We start from the raw sequence: 16,315 nt of genomic DNA, 5'->3' as shown, positions 1-16,315 counted from the left end.
AGTTCAGGAACTTTGTTCATGCTGCTCTGTCATCCTGCAATGTGCTCCCTTTCCATACCTTCAGTAGGTGAGTTCCTACTCATCCTTCAAAACTCAGCTCAAATGCCATGTCCTCTTTCTAGCCTTTCCTTACTGTCTTCATGAGATTTCTCCTTGGATGAACACCTAGCAATACATGTGTCAGATGTATTACTGTTGATATTTCTCTTAATCTTACCCACTTGACCTTGACTTTCTTGAGGTAATTTGTATCTTATTTCTATGACATAGCACAACACTTGGCACCTAACATGTTGTATGGTAACCTTTTGGTGAATTGATTGGACTTTATTAAAAATTATTTCCAAGAGACCTTGCTGAAATTGCTAGTGGTTTTTCAGCCTGTGTGGCCAGATAAATCCTCAGCAGCATAGGGACAAACAATGTCTGGGTTGGAATATCACTGGGTCTCTACTCATTTCAATTTTCCATGAAGAGCTACCTTCTAATACTTGTCAAGTCAAATTCCCTTAATTCTCCTTCTAAACATCTTCTGAATTTAGCATCCGAAAAGGCAGGTTCCTAATTTGGCACATACAAAGCTAACATTCATTTCTGGGCTTGCTGACTATTGAGAGTCTATACAATGATTGCAAATAGAATCCATAAAGTAGTACCCCACCTGATATCCACGACGCAGCTGTGCAGGGTTTGCCTTTCTGGTGGCACAGAGATCGACAGAGGACTGAGCATGGGACGTTTTTATTTTATGTCTCATTTTCTGTTTTTGTACTGATCCAGACTTTCCCTGTTTCTGACCCTCTCAAAGGGGTTGTTTCTAAAAGTTGAGGCAGTTGGTGGGACAATCTCCGCAAAAGAGAAAAACTCATAGGTGGGGTCAGAATATGGGTCGTGGTTTATTTCGACATAGTACAGGTGCAAAGTATTGAGTGCAAAGTCCTTTGCAAGGCATTTACTATTAGTTTAGTGAGAAATCATCAGTGTTTCCCTCTCATAGGACTTTGAAGCCTCTCTTTCTTTCCTTCCTCTTCTATTAACATTTTCAAATATACATAAACTAGTGAAAATACTATAATAAAAGCTCCATGTTTCTATCACCCATAGATGGGGACAACGAAAAATTATCCCTTTCATTCAGCTTCCTTGTGTGGCCATCAGACCACAGACCTGATGATTTCTTAGATCTGTTCCAGCTCTAATACGATAGTTTTTTCTTCCTGTCCTTTGTTCCTGCATTAATTGTTTCTCCAGCTTAAAAAGTATAAAACTGCAGTGGCAAATCTAAACAGTGGGCTGTGTGTGCAAGCGTGCTTTAGTCCCCCCTCTACTTGTTTTTAATCAGTGCCCCATTCTACCCAAATAAATATACAATCTAAAGGTAATAGTAATATGCTTGCTAAATGTAGCTTCAAGACTAAGCGCAATTCTTGATGTTGCCACCAACAATGGACAAAGTTAATGTCTAGTTTCTGGAAGTCAGATATCACCATCACTACAGCTTTAAGAACTGATCTTCACCAGGCACGGTGACTCACACCTATAATCCCAGCACTTTGGGAGGCCAAGGCGGGTGAATCACTTGAGGTCAAGAGTTTGAGACCAGCCTGGCCAACATAGTGAAACCCCCATCTCTACTAAAAATACACAAATTAGCTGGGTGTGGTAGCACGCACCTGTGATCCCAGCTACTTGGGAGTCAGGCAGGAGAATCACTTGAACCCGGGAGGTCGAGGTTGCAGTGAGCTGAGATCATGCCACTGCACTCCAGCCTGGGCAAAAGTGAGAGTCTGTCTCAAAAAAAGAACTGACCTCTGTCCTTCATCTTTCCTTTTCACAAAATGTCTCTTTAATTGCCTTGGTGTATAATGGGGACTATTTCATTTTTTGACTTTTCCCCTTCTTCCTATTCCCTCTTTTCTTTTAGCAGATATTATTGGATATTTATAAAACTTTAAAAATTAGACTACAGAATTAAAGTTCTCTAATACATTAGAGTATTCAAAAAATAACTTTGACTTTAGCTTTTGATCTTCTTTACTATATTATCTGTATAGTAAAGATGCTTCTGCCTGAGTAACACAGCATTTTTATATCCTCTTGGTATCTCATCGCTTTTGCAAATAATGTCAGTGTTCCTTAGAGAACTGTGCTACAAGGAAGGTGGGTGGGAGATATATGCCATTTAAGAATTTTCCCATTTGTAACTCCTGACTAGTCCCTGGAAAATCTCTATGTTAAGATATCACCGTGTGTGGCTTTTATGTATACAAAATATGTCACAGTTATTCATTAACTCCTTGATTGAAAATTTGAGTCATAAAAATAAATGGCTTGACTAGCATTGCCACTATCAAATTAAAAATCCAGGTCAGTGAAAAAAGACAGAATACAGGTATCTATGTCTATATGTGTGTATATGTCCAAATTTGATATTACAGAATGAACTGATGAATATATGAGGTAGAGAAAGTCTCTTCATTAACTGAATAAAATGTTTCTCATCTCAGCATTACTAGCTTGAGTTCGGGGTTTTGCTTTTAATATGTTAATAAGTAGATTAAAGTGCGTTTACATTTCTATAACATGTTCTTCTTTGTGTCAGCTATGTACTTACGGAACTTTGGGAAAGTGATGTAACATCTCTGGAACCTTGTTCTCGAGTGTTTAAAAAAAAAGAACTGAAATATTTCTATCATTCCTTTCACTTGACACGCTATATTTCAAAACCAGGATATTAGTCTGAGTCATTTTGTCATGTGCTAGGACAGTTCATAACAAGGACATACACATTCAAATCAAATAATTAATTGCCTAGAAGCTAGAAGTATAAACACAACCATAAATAAGAAATATATGGCTGGGTACAGTGGTTCATACCTGTAATCCCAGCACTTTGGGAGGCCAAGGCTGGTGGATCATAAGGTCAGGAGTTAGAGACCAGCCTGGCCAACATGGTGAAACCCCATCTCTCCTAAAAACGCAAAAATTAGCCAGGCGTGGTGGCAGGCAACTGTAATCTCAGCTACTCAAGAGGCTGAGGCAGGAGAATCGCTTGAACCCGGGAGGTGGAGGTTGCAGTGAGCTGAGACCACATCACTGCACTCCAGCCTGGGCAACAGAGCAAGACTCCATCTCAAAATAAATAAATAAAAATAAAGAAATATGCTTGTTTATCTTTTCTACTGTGGTGTTAGTTTAATCTCCAGGTATTAGTGTGTATGCATCACACATAGATTTTTGGACATATGCACACAATGAGAATTTGGTCTGCTGTACATAATAAGGCAAAAGTATTTGGTATTCATCTATAAAAAAAGTTGAAAGACTTTCTCCTTCTCAAACTAGTGTTACTCCAGGGAGGTGTATGACATGCCAATTAATATGTGCATATACTTTTTCAATAGTTCTACCTTTTTTTTCTCCCCAGAGCCATGAGGCAAAATGTCAAGTCCTCTGTAGCCAGCCACTTTCCATAATTTTCCTGTTTATTCCAATGAGTGTTCTCATGGCAGGTGCATACCAATGTACCATATGGCAGTCTCCCGTATCAGTCCTGTCACCAAGCCCTCCTGGAAATGAGGAACTGTATTCTTGGGACACAAACAGGCCCCTAGTCAGACAGAGACTCTTGCTCATTTCCAAATTTATGACTTCCCAACATTAAAGCATTTCACCAAAAAGTTAACAGAGGGAAGAACTGGGGAATATTATTGAGCTCCACCTTAGGAACACAGGCTGTCATTCATTTCTTTCTTTCTTAATATTTATTTTTTTCAGACAAAGTTTCACTCTTGTTGCCCAGGCTGGGATACAATGGCACGATCTCGGCTCACTGCAACCTCTGTCTCCTGGGTTCAAGCAATTCTCCTGCCTCGGCCTCCCAAGTAGCTGGGATTACAGATGCCTACCACTAGGCCCAGCTAATTTTTTGTGTTTTCAGTAGAGGCTGGTCTCGAACTCCTGACCTCAGTTATCCACCCGCCTTGGCCTCCCAAAGTGCTGAGATTACAGGCATGAGCCACCATGCCTGGCCAATTTGTTTCTTAATATTTATTAAGTATTAACCATGTCTTTACTTTGTACCAGGAACTGTTCTAGGTGAATGGGATATAAAAGTTAAAAAAAAAAAAAAAGATGTTACAAAAAAGAGAATAAGGCAAAGTAAAGCAAAATTATCAAGATAGTTTTGATACAGTTGAGTAAAGAACTGAAATTAAGTGATACGAGAAGCTGAATGGCCATTTTTGAGAGTTTGTTTGGGAATGACCTCTCAGAGGAAGTAATATTGAAGTTGAGGATTGAATGTCAAGAAGGAATTGGACATGCAAAGATCAGGAAGTAGAGAATTGAAGCTCAGGGCACAGAAAGTGCAAAGGTCCTAAGACAAGAAGGTGCCTGATGTGTTGCAGGAACAGAAGCCAGGTCAGTGTGCCTGGAAGGAGTAGAAGGGAGTATGCAAGTCAGAAGCCAGATCATGGAGGGCTTCATATATATTTTTTGACACAAGATATCGCTCTGTAGCCCAGACTGGAGTGCAGTGGCATAATCGTGGCTTACTGCAGCCTCAACCTTTCAGGCTCAAGCAATCCTCCCACCTCAGCCTCCTGAGTAGCTGGGGACTACAGGCATGCACCACCATGCCCAGCTAATGTTTTTGTTTTTTGTAGAGATGGGGTCTCACTGTGTTGCCCAGGTTGGTCATGAACTCCTGGGCTCAAGTGATCCTCCCACTTTGGCCTCCCAAAGAGCTGGGGTTACAAGTATGAGCCACTGCACCAGGTCATAGAGAGCTTTATAAGATCAGGGTGAAACATGTGGATTTTGTTCTCACAGTAATAAAATGACAGTTGTAAGTTATTGATCTGAATTGTTGTTTAAATTAAAAGTCAGCTATAGTATGGGAAATGGATCATGGAGGCGAAGAATGGATGTACTAGCACACATTAACTTACAGCAATAAGTCAACCAGGTGAAAGAACAGGGTGAGTTTCAGAAGCAAATTTAATAGGAGTTGCTGATGGGTGAAATGTGGGTGTTAGGGGAAAGAGAGGAATCAAGGATAACATCTAGATTTGAGGCTTGGGCACTTGTTGAACAAAAGTAATTTTAAAAAAGCCATAACCAAGAAAATCACAAGCCAATTTGTAGTGGGGTAGGAATTAAGGGTTTGGTTTTAGGATCATCTTATGATTGGGTTGCTCTTTAGACACCCATGCAGAGATAGGAAGAATGTTTCTGGATATATAAATCTGAAGTCCAGAGATGTTGATCTGGAGTCATTGACATATAGATTTATTCCAAGCCATGGGTCAAATGATGTCACCTGGGGTGAGTGCATACAGAAGGAAAAATTTCAAGATGGGATCCTGGGACATTCTTACATTTAGAGATCCACCAGTGGAGAAGGACACAGCAAAGACCCAGAAACTGAGGAAGAAGCTCAGGAGCCTGTTATTTCACCAAAGACAAGAGAAGAAAAAATATCTTTTCAAGGAAGAGGTCACTGGAACCTCAGAACCTCTTGATGCCACTGGAGATGACAAATTCCTCCTGAGGCTCCTTCTCATCTCATGACTTATTTTTCCATTAGCCACGTCTTTTGCTTGCACCTCAAATTGGAGGTGGGTTTTTATCCCTCTCTTGCTTGTAGTGTAGGCCTGCACCTACTAGTTTCTATTTCTCCATTCTGGCAATGACAGTTCATTTTCTCCAGGCTTAGGCAAGGCCTCTCTGGTTCTGTGTCTGGCCCCTCCCACTCATCTTACAGGTGTGCCTTCCCTGCAGCAAGCACTCCCACCACGCAGGCAGTTTTTGCCTCAGGGCAGGATCTGACAGTAAAGAGGGAGCTCAAAGGAAGTCCCAAAAGGAGAAAAGTGAAGACAGTCAAAGGAAGGGCAAGCAGACTCAGGGATAACACTCTGTTTTGAGGTTACACCTTTCCCAGAGATCTGTTTGTGTCTTCCTTTTAAACTTTTATTTTAAGTTCAGGGATAAAAGTGTAGATTTCTTATATAGGTAAACTTGTGTCATGGGGATTTGTTGTACAGATTATTTTGTCACCCAGGTATTAAGCCTAGTACTCATTAGTTAGTCTTCCACATCTTCTACCTCCTCCCACCCTCTAAAGGCCCCATATGTGGTGTTCTCGTCTATGTGTTCTCATCATTTAGCTCCCACTTATAAGTGAGAACATAACACATTTGATTTTCTGCTCCTCCGGTAGCTTGCTAAGGATAATGGCCTTCAGCTCCATCCATTTCCCTGCAAAGAACATGATCTCATTCTTTTTTATGGCTGCATAGTATTCTATGGTGTATATGTACCACATTTTCTTTATCCAGTCAATCATTGATGGGCATTTGGGTTGATTCTGTCTTTGCTATTGTGAATAGTGCTGCAGTAAACATCTGTGTGCATGTATCTTTATAAAAGAATGATTTACATTCCTTTGGGTATATAGCCAGTAATAGGATTGCTGGGTCAAATGATATTTCTCCCTTTAAGTCTTTGAGGAGTCACCGTCCAAAACAGCTGAACAATTTATACTCCCACCATCAGTGTATCAGTATTCCTTTTTCTCTACAACTGCACAAGCATCTGTTATTTTTTGACTTTTTACTAATAGCCATTCTGACTGGTGTGAGATACTATCTCATTGTGGTTTTGATTTTCACTTCTCTAGTGATCAGTGATGTTGAGCTTTTTTTTTATGATTATTGGCTGCATGTATGTCTTCTTTTGAGAAGTGTCTATTTATGTCTTAGGCCTTTTTTTCTTGTAAATTTGTTTCTTATAGGTGCTGGATATTAGACTTTTTTCAGATGCATAGTTGGCAAAATTTTTTTCCCATTCTGTAGGTTGTCTGTTCACTCTGTTCCTTTGCTGTGCAGAAGCTCTTTAGTTTAGTTCGATCCAATTTGTCAAATTTTGCTTCTGTTGGAGTTGCTTTTGGTGTCTACATCATAAAATTTTGCACATTCCATAATGGTATTTCCTAGGTTGTCTTCCAGGGTTTTTATAGTTTTTGGTTCTACATTTAATTTTTTAATCCATCTTGAGTTGATTTTCCTATATGGTGTAAGAAAGGGGTCCAGTTTCAGTCTTCTGCACATGGTTTGCCCGTTATCCCAGTACAATTGAGTAGGGAATCCTTTCCTCATTGCTTTTGTCAGGATTGTTATATATGATCAGAAGTTGTTAAGTGTGCAGCCCTATTTATGGTTTTTCTATTCTGTTCCACTGGTCTATGTGTCTGTTTTTGTACCAGTACCATGCTGTTTTGGCTACTGTAGCCCTGTAATATAGTTTGAAGTCAGGTAGACTGATGCCCCCAGTTTGTTCTTTTTGCTTGGGATTGCCTTGGCTATTTGGGCTCTGTTTTGGCTCCATATGCATTTTAAAATAGGTTTTTTTTTTTTATTTCTGCAAAGAATGTCAGTGGTAGTTTAATAGGAATAGCATTGAATTGATAAATTGCTTTGGGTAGTACAGCCATTTTTAAGGATATTGATTCTTTCTATCCATGAGCATGGAATGTCTTTCCATTTGTTTCTGTTACTGGATATCTATTTGAAGGTTGGAATCCCCAAATAAAAATCTCTGCTACTTCATAGAGACATATATTGAAATAACTCTAGTAATGCTGAACAGAAACTTAACATTTCTTTGGGAAAAATAGAAATATTCAAAGAAAACTTGTTCTGTCATTCATAAGTAAGCAAGGGACCAGAAACACATCTTACAATCCACCTCCATTAGTTATCTTTTGCTGCACAGCAAATTACTGAACTTAGTAGCTTAATACAATAAGCATTTATTACCTCATAGTTTCTGTGGGTCAGAAAGTTAGAAGCAGATTAGCTAGAGGATTTTCTATTAGAGTTTCTCATGAGGTTGCCAAACAGGCATCAGCCAAGATTGTAGTCATCTGAAGGCTTAATTGGGGCTGGAGGGTTTGCTTCCAAGATGGTTGACTCCGATAGCTATTGGCAGGAAGCCTGCATTCCTTACCCTGTGGGTTTCTCCATACAGTTATTTGAGAATTCTCATAGCACTGATTTTCCCCAAAGTGGTTAATCTAAGAAAAAGAACAGAATGTCACTATGCCTTTTATGATCTAGTCCTGGAAGTCTAACAACATTAACTTTACCGCATTGTATTCATTAGAAGTCACTAAGTTCAGCCACACTGCAAGTGAGGGAAACTAGCCTCTACCTTTTGAAGAAAGCCAGATCAAAGCATTTGTGGACATTTTCTAAAACAACCACACTGGCTGTAATTAGAAGTTGAAGAAATGGTGAGTTGTGGTGTCCAGTGAAAAATAATTGGAATAATTGGAAACACCATATATTTGGAATGGAGTGTCAAGGTTGGAAATTTAAAATTCACACATTTTTGAGCAAATACCGAGAACAAGTATCATAACAATCTCTGGAGAGAAATGAGACTAGGAAATGAGACTGAAAAGGCTAATTTTGCAGTGGGGAAGACCAATCTTTATCCTTAGGTCTGGCCTGAAAGGGCCATTCCTGAAAGGAAAAGAACAATTGTGCTTCCTACCAGATACTGGCCCACAAGAAAGAAGTCCCTGCCCTAGAGAACAAACATGCAGTGTCAGGCAACATGGGGAAATGGTGGACTGACAAGCCTAAGATGTGGTCAATTGTAAAAAAAGTTTGCCAGAAGCAGCTCAGAATTTGAACTCTGTAGTAAATGTGCAGTTCTAATCCTTCCCTTCCCCCCTCTTTATGATTTAATACTTGGCAGGAGAAAGGTCACTTGACAATATTTATTAGCTCATTAACTGTAAGTGTCCTTGCTGCCATGGGGGATATTCTTTATAACAATTCTATTCTGTTCTACAAGCTACACTGCAGGTGTCTCTCCATTGTGTAAATGAAATGGTGAGCACTAGCTTTCTACTGACATCCCAAATCCCTAACTAAATATTACTTTTTTTTTTTCCAGTTGATGAAAAGGAACATGATCAGACTGAGTCAGGCTTGGCTAACTTACATCAGGCCAACCATGCAAATATTAGTGTTGCCTGAACATGGGCACTATTTCTAAGATGCTGAGCTTGGGCTATCTCATTTCCCCTTCTCAGACCCCTATCCCCAAGGAAAGGGAAAAAGAAGAGAATAAACATGGATTGTATGCCAGATACTATATTATCACCCTTAAAACATGATTGAATTAAAGTCTATCAACAGCTCTATTAAACAAGAAATGTTGGCCACTATTAAAACAGATGAGGAAACTGAGTCTCTGAAAAGTTAATATGCTACATCACGAAGCTGATGGGTGGGGAATCTGGGATTCAAACCTAAATCCATGCTTTTTCTTTTTTTTTTTTTCCTCTTGAGATAGAGTCTCACTCTGTCACTCAGGCTGGAGTACAATAGTGCAATTTGGGCTTACTGCAGTCTCAGCCTCCTGGGCTCAAGCAATCCTCCCATCTCAGCCTCCTGAGTAATTGAGACTACAGATGCGTGCCACCACACCCAGCTAATTTTTGTATTTTGTGTAGAGATGATGTTTCGCCATGTTGCCCAGGTTAGTCTCAAAGTCCTGGGTTTACATGCTTTTTCAAACGTAATATTCTATGTTAAGAAAAATAGTAAAGAGGCTGGGTGCGGTGGCTCATGCTTGTAATCCCAGCACCTTGGGAGGCGGAGGCGGGTGGGTCACCTGAGGTCAGGAGTTCGAGACCAGTGTGGCCAACATGGTGAAACCTTGCCTCTACTAAAAATATTAAAAAAAAAATTAGCCAGACACGGTGGCGCACTCCTGTAGTCCCAGCTACTCAGGAGGCTGAGGCTGGAGAATCGCTTGAACCTGGGAGGCGGAGGGTGCAGTAAGCCAAGATTGCGCCACTGTACTCCAGCCTGGGCGACAGTGAGTCTCAAAAAAAAAAAAAAAAAAAAAAAAAAAAGGTATTCTCTAACATCACACAGTTTTTTGCTTTCTGAAAAAAAATGAGAACTTGGTTTTACATGATTCAGAAGTAGCCAGAGAATAAAATGTTGCTGGATCTCCAATGGGAAAAAATCTACTTAAGATGAGGGATGTTGATTTCTTAAAAATTAACAAAATACTTTCATTGTTTTCAAATATACATTTGATCATAATTTGGTTCTGATCTGTTTTCTTTTTTTGGGAGGGGGGTAGTCTATATGCCTACCAGCTCTAATTGGTAGCGATGTAATGCCCATTGACCAAAAAGTACTTGACAATATTATTCATTTATTTATCCTCTGCATTCACACTCTACCCCTGGTTTAACTCCTAATCATTTAACTCAAGTGTCAACTTTCCTGAGAAAGTTACTTTCCCTCTCATAGTATGATGTATATACAGTCTTTTTGTTTTGTACGAATCACTCTACCCTTTACAATGAAATAATTATTAGGCACCTATAGTCTGTAACAATATTTCACATCCTGTCTAATGTTGGGGATACCACTGCTTTGGTGATAATTGAATCTAGGACTCATGGCATGATGACAAAAGTAGAACAGTAGGGGATGAATTTATCAAAGATCAAGTCAGTCTCTCTCTCCCCCCTCCTTGCATCTCTCCTCCTCCTCCTTTCCCTCTCTCTCTTAAACTGTCTCAGATGGGGGAATCAGTAAAACATCCCATTGCATTGCTATGGGATGAAGGACTTTTGAAGTTCATTTATGTAGGTCTGATTTGGAATGGACATTGACTTTATATGACATCAATCTGTAACTAGGGCCCTGGTAAACTTTTGAAGAAAATGCTGTCCGTTGGAAGAGAGATTTGCCAGCATTCGGAAACTATCCCATAGGACATGACACCGAGAGTTCATTTCTTGTGGGTTGAGCAGAAAGTGTTTGGTAGAAGAGTATGATTAATCATGACAGGCCAATTGGTTAAACTTTTCATCATTTTTAAACTTTAAAGTTAATGCCTATTTAGAATGGATCTAGCTATTCCAGAAGGTAAGAATATAGCATATTTAAATAGAATCATCACAGAATGTTAAAGTCTTTCTAGGACTTTGAAATAACTTGATTTTATATAATTAACTGATTCCCCTACTTATCCTATTCCTTTTGATTGGAATGTTGTGGAATCACTTTTTTTTTTTTTTAAAGGAAGCATTAAAGATTATTAGTATCTAACTTTTCTCTACTAATGGGGGCTCAAAAAGGATGGTTTTGCTTTGCATTACTCCATCTTTATGATCAAAAAGGATGTAACGAGCCCAGCTGAACAGACAGGAAAATAGCTTGTTATTCAGAACCAGCCCTGAGGTTGTGGGGATGGTAGAAAAGCAGAGAGGAAATGGGGTGCTAATGATATTAGGGAGAGTGGTTCTTCAGGGGAAAGCATTTATTTTACACGTTTCAGGAGAATTATGGAGATAATTAATATTGGCAGCCGTGTTCATTTTGTGCAGGGAGGACTTTAAACAGCAGCTGACTAGATGCCAGCAGATGTGAGAGTAATAGGCCTTTGGATTTAAAATGCTGCTGCATTCACATGAGGGAGAATGAAGAGTTCTTCTTGTTCAGCGGATGTTCAGTACCAGCAGCTATAGTTTTATAAATTACCAGCTCTTATTTTTTCCTTCAGAGTTCCTCAGATTGCCTTTTAGAATTTTTCCTCCTTTCTGAAGCAACGTGCCCCACAGCCAGAAAGACCATATGTCCTGGAAGTTTGAGAGCAGTTCCGATTTAAATTAATCTATCCTGTTGTGTACCCCCCACAGGTTAGGCCGTGTGACCAATTTGGGGTTCAGAAAGCATGGTCACCACAGACTCAGCCATTCCAGATGAACGCTTGCATTCCATCAACTCTCAGACGGTTTGATCATCGAGTACTTGCTGCGGCACCCCCTCCGGCTTGGACCCTATGCACGTTGTTACCAAGCAAAAGAAACAAGCAGAGAAAGAAGGGCATTGCTCTCTTACGATATTATAGGAATACTATTCTGTATAATCTAAAAAATGCAGACAAATAGTTTTTTAAACTACACAATGCATATTGTAGAAAAGTTAGAAAATATAACAAAGCAAATAAAAACACCTTGACCCTACCAGTTACAGATAATTACTATTTAATATTTCAATGCGCATAGATATTTGATAGTCCTTTTTTAAATAAATGTGATCCTAATGTCTATATACAGGTTTGTCACCACATTTTGCATTTAGCAATGAACAAGGAATATCTCTCTACATCTTTAAATATGATTAACATCAGCATTTTAATTGCTGCCTAGTACTCTGTAGTAAGAATATACAGTGAGTTACTTTAAGTCCTCGAATGTTATTTCGACGCCTTATTATATACAATGCTGGGGGAAAGCACAGTTTTCTTTACATAAAGTATGTGGGTGGGGATATGGGACTTTGTCCTGCAGAAATCTGCGGATCTTGCTGAAAGGTGCCAGGAATCATGGCTTGCTATAACGAGGTTAGTCTAGTCCTTATATGTGCCCATGCATCAAGGACATGCTAATATATCTCACTTTAATCTTTCCTATCATTTGCTGTTGGCTTCTCTTGGGTGTCTCAGGGGTCCTCTGGTGTCCAGACCAACTTTCTTGATCATCACATTGCCATTATTTTTTGGCTGGCTGTGGCACGCATTGTTCTGAGGTCAGTCTATGACTGAGTCTGTCTGGATTACATTTTCGGGTGGTGCATCACACACCATGTCAGCTCCCTGGCTCCCACTAACAAGACTTTAAAGAGATTTTTAAAAAGGCTCAGAAAGTTTCTTGGATATCAAACAGCCCATATAAAAATAACATTTTTATGACTTAAAATGTAAATGAATCAGAAACATACGGATTAAATTTCCTTTGAAATGCCCAAGGGTTTAAAAACTGAGAGAAGAGCACTTGCAAAACGAGTTAAACTAAGTTTTGCCAAAAATACAACACTTGAAAAATAGTTTGGGATGTTTTACAGATCCCTAGGTGCTCATGGGTCCTCTATTCTCTATTTGAAAAGTACTTAGATTTTCAAAATTTAGGTCACTTAATAAAATGCACTTAGAACTAGTTCAATGGGCATTTGGCTCTCTAGCTAAGGAAATGATATTAAAAAGTCAAATTTAGATGAAGTGTACTTGAAATATGCCTACTACTTCAGTATCTTGCAATTTCCTCCTCTAGCTGTGATCATACCCTTCCCGTGTGAAAGGTGCACCATGAGAACTTTTACTATGTTGGGAAAAGATTGATAGTATCTGTCAAACAAGTACAAATTAACACTGCTCTCCCACTTTTCCCTCTAAGGCAGTTGCTCCAGTATTTCCCCACTCTTCTATCTTACCTCAGTATCCATAGAAACAGAGCCTAGGACAGGGATCCTTACATAAGTGATTTATTGAGGGAAGTACTCTCAGGGGAAATCTGGAAGGAGAAGAAACAGATAAGGCAAGAGCAGAAGCTGAGCAAGATGTGGTTTCAGTTGAAGTCTAGCCTCAGCCTGATCCCACAGGGAACTCTGAAGCAGGAGGGCTCCACAGAGTTGTCTCACCTTGAGGCGTATTCCAGGATGTATAAGTCAGTCATTAGCTGTCAGCTGTCCCTAGATAAAAAGACATAATTTCCCTGGCATTTAGAAGATGGATGCAATAGGCACATAAAGGGGATCTGGGCAGAGCATGAACAGTGTCCACTATATCTCTGTTTCTCAAAGCCTTGAAGATATCTTTAATTCCCCCCTACCTCTATGCTTCCCCTCTACTCAATGAAACTTCCAATTCTTTCTTTCTTTCTCTCTCTCTCTCTCTCTTTCTCTCTTTCTCTCTTTCTTTCTTTCTTTCTTTTTGGCAGTTAACCTGCATTGATCTTCTTTGCATATTTCCCACTGTAGTCATGTTAGCCTAGACTTTCACCTCTAATAGCTGGATTCTCCTACCCAGTTCCCAAAAGAATTCCCACTTTAGAATATCCCCTGCATGGCTTCATTATTGTCTCTAAACACCATTTTCAGATGCCCAAGGATCAATTGTAATTCTTAAATATCTCCTGGAACATTTCTCAATTTCTCTTTAAGATAAAGAATACCTTTAAGGCTGGTGCAGTGTAAGGTATGATTATAGGATCACACCTGTAATCCCAGCACTTTGGGATGCCAAGGCAGGTGGATCACGTGAGGTTAGGTGTTCAAGACTAGCCTGGCTAACATGGTGAAACCCCATCTCTACTAAAAATATAAAAATTAGCTGGGCATGGTGATGGGCACCTGTAATCCCAGATACTAGGGAGGATGAGGGGGGAGAATTGCTTGAACTCGGGAGGCAGAGGTTGCAGTGAGCTGAGGTTGTGCCATCGCACTTCAGCTTGGGTGACAGCATGAGACTCCGTCTCAAAAACAAAACAAAACAAAAACCAAAAAAACCTTTGAATCATAGTGTTTATTACACTAAGGTAGATTATAATATGGAAAAGTAATGCTTAAGAAAAAAAAACAATTTGGCCGGGCGCGGTGGCTCACGCCTGTAATCCCAGCACTTTGGGAGGCCGAGGCGGGTGGATCACAAGGTCAGGAAATCGAGACCACGGTGAAACCCCGTCTCTACTAAAAATACAAAAAATTAGCCGGGCGCAGTAGTGGGCGCCTGTAGTCCCAGCTACTCAGGAGGCTGAGGCAGGAGAATGGCGGGAACCCGGGAGGCGGAGCTTGCAGTGAGCCGAGGTCGCGCCACTGCACTCCAGCCTGGGGGGACACAGCGAGACTCCGTCTCCAAAAAAAAAAAAAAAAAAAAAAGAAAAAAAACAATTTGAAAAGTATCAAACTTACCAGTTAATTAAACTAAATTTTTGTTTAAATAAGACTATATGAAAAGCACTTAGACGACTAGTACCTGATAGGAGTAAGTGCTCAATAAATACTGGTAATATTATCACTGTTGTTGCAACAGTCTTATAACTGATCTCCATGGTTATACTTTTGTCATCCTTTAATAGTTGTTTCATGCCCAGAAACAAGCATGATCATGTTTAAACCCACGTATTACTACTTTGCTTGTATCTCTTCCCAATTCATTTACAATAAAATCTAATCTTTACCTTAACCTATGAGACACAGAACAACGTTGTCCTACTCATGTCTCCAACCTCAGCTCCAGCCACTGCCCAATACATGCTTCTAGCATACGGACTTTCTTAAGTTCCTTGTACGTCAAAATCTCTTTCCTGCCTCAGGGACTTTGTATCTGTTTCCTCCACCTAGAAAAGTCTTCTCCTCTCACCCCTCCTTGCACGACTGGCTCCATATTTAGGTCTCAGCTTAAATGTTTATTTCTCAGAAAGCCTTTTCTGATGACCTCATTTATTCATTCAGTAAGTACTTACTAAGCACTGACAACAGTCTCCCTTAACTGCTGTTTTGCTTTCCATGATTTCGGTTATCTGCAGTCAACTGTGTTCTAAAAATATCAAATGAAAAATTCCAGAAATAATTAGTAAGTCGTAAATTGCACACCATTCTGAGTGGCATGATGAAACCTTGCACTGTTCTGTTTCATCCTGCCTGGGACGTGAGTTATCCCTTTGTCTAGCATATCCATGCTATGTATGCTACCTACCTGTTAGTCACTCAGTAGCTTTCTTGGTTATCAGATCAACAACAAAACAGTATACAGCTGTTCCTCAACTTATGATGGGGCTACATTCTGATAAACCTATTGTAACTTGAAAATATAAGTCAAAATCATATTTAATAGACCTACCAATATCATAACTTAGTCTAGCTTACCTTAAATGTACTCAGAACACTTATATTAGCCTATAGCTGGGCAAAATCATCTAATAGAAAACTTATTTTATGCTAAAGTATAGAATACCTCACATAATTTATTGGATCCTGTAACTTCAATAAATTATGTAACCTAATAGATGTAGAAAAAGCTTTCAATAAAATCCAACATCCCTTCATGATAAAAAACAAACAAACAAAACCCTCAATTGACTAGGTATTAAAGGAACATACCTCAAAATTGTAAGAGTCATCTATGTCAGAACACAGCCAATATCATAATGAATGGGCAAAAGCTGGAGGCATTCCCCTTAAGAACAGGAAAAAGACAAGGATGCCCACTCACCACTCCCATTCAACATAGTACGAGAAGTCCTGGCCAGAGCAGTCAGGCAAGAGAAAGAAATACAAGGCATTCAGATAGGAAAAGAAGTAATCAAACTATTTCTCTTTGCTGACAATATGATTATATATCTAGAAAACCCTAAAGACTTCTAGAACTATTATAATAAGTAAGGTTTCAGGATACAAAATCAATGTACAAAAATCAATAGCATTTCTATACACCA

The 16,315-nt window shown here is 39.5% G+C and overlaps 1 long non-coding RNA gene across 1 annotated transcript in view; it reads left to right on the top strand.

Annotated features, from left to right (window-relative positions):
• Positions 1 to 12,286, top strand: part of LOC141407580 (uncharacterized) — a 65,707-nt gene extending 53,421 nt beyond the window's left edge. The window contains exon 2 of the long non-coding RNA XR_012417197.1: positions 11,741 to 12,286. This is a non-coding gene — a long non-coding RNA (uncharacterized lncRNA). The remainder of the gene's footprint in view (positions 1 to 11,740) is intronic.
• Positions 12,287 to 16,315: the final 4,029 nt, after the last annotated feature.

The sequence above is a fragment of the Macaca fascicularis genome, chromosome 8 (genome assembly GCF_037993035.2).
Source record: "Macaca fascicularis isolate 582-1 chromosome 8, T2T-MFA8v1.1".
NCBI classification, from domain to species: Eukaryota; Metazoa; Chordata; class Mammalia; order Primates; family Cercopithecidae; genus Macaca; species Macaca fascicularis.
Note: the sequence above shows the minus strand (reverse complement) of the source record. Positions and strands in the feature narration are given on the sequence as shown.